This window comes from Myotis davidii, unplaced genomic scaffold, assembly GCF_000327345.1.
Source record: "Myotis davidii unplaced genomic scaffold, ASM32734v1 scaffold586, whole genome shotgun sequence".
NCBI lineage: Eukaryota > Metazoa > Chordata > Mammalia > Chiroptera > Vespertilionidae > Myotis > Myotis davidii.
The window spans coordinates 650,154-651,096 of record NW_006296809.1 but is presented as its reverse complement, the minus strand read 5'-3'; the positions used below and the strand labels follow the sequence as shown (position 1 = coordinate 651,096).

Here is a 943-nt window from a genome sequence, read left to right as displayed (position 1 = left end):
ACGTCCTAGGGGTGGGTGGGCCCCTTGAGGGTCCCTCCAGCTGCCCCGAGACTCGCCCTGTGGTGACTCGGGTGGGGGGCATCCCCAGGAGAGGACGTGGACGCCTGGGACCAGGGGACAAACCTGGCAGGGGAGGTCCCCTCAGCACGTGGCCACCAGGCGGCCCAGTGCTGGGTGTTCACGATCGAGTGGACTTGGCTCCAGGCAGCAGTGGAAGGTCAGACAGCAAAGCTGACGGAGCAAACAGACGGTGCAGTGATGGACGGGTGGACGGCGCTGCCGCTCAGAACGGCTGCTCCGGGGACACCAGAGACTGAAAGGGCGGGCCCACCCGACCGGTTTGCAGTCAGCGCCTCCCGCGAAGGGCTTGCACCTGCCCTGTGAAAAGGGCACCCACCTCAGTGAGCAGAGCAGACAACCCAGAGAAAACACCGGACCGGGGCCCCTCAACAGCCAAACCACAGGGGCCGGTCGCCAGGCCGCTGCTCGCGGTGTGTGCCCGCCACGGCCCCGTTTACAGAAAGGCCACCAACAGGACAAGCAAATGCAGGCGCTGGAGTCGGGGTGGGGGGCGGAGGCAGAGGCAGAAGTGGCCCTGGGGGCCCCAGGGCCAGGGAGGTGCTACCCACTGACCTGCAAGTAGAAACATGCCTGCTCACCTGGGACGCTGGGCTCACCGTGACCTGTGCCCCACTAAACGCTCCTCTAGAGGCTCTTGTGCAACATGAAGGCCTGGAAGACAGTTGAGAGAAGCCTGGGGACTTGCAGGAGAGGCTGAGGGACCCCCAGGAGGCGAGGCGGCCACCACTCCGCTCCGGGGAGTGTGCCTGTGGGGTGCGCAGGACCTCACGTGGGGTCAGGGCTCTGCAGGGGGAAGGCGTGGTGGGCACCAGGGCAGGGCTGGGTGCAGCCGAGGTGCAGTCGGGCAACTGCCCAGCACTGG

General features: G+C 66.9%; 1 protein-coding gene across 1 annotated transcript in view; it reads right to left on the bottom strand.

Annotated features, from left to right (window-relative positions):
* The window catches only part of MIB2 (mindbomb E3 ubiquitin protein ligase 2), a 19,375-nt gene that overhangs the window by 7,516 nt on the left and 10,916 nt on the right, over positions 1 to 943 (bottom strand). The gene's annotated exons all lie outside the window — the stretch shown is intronic.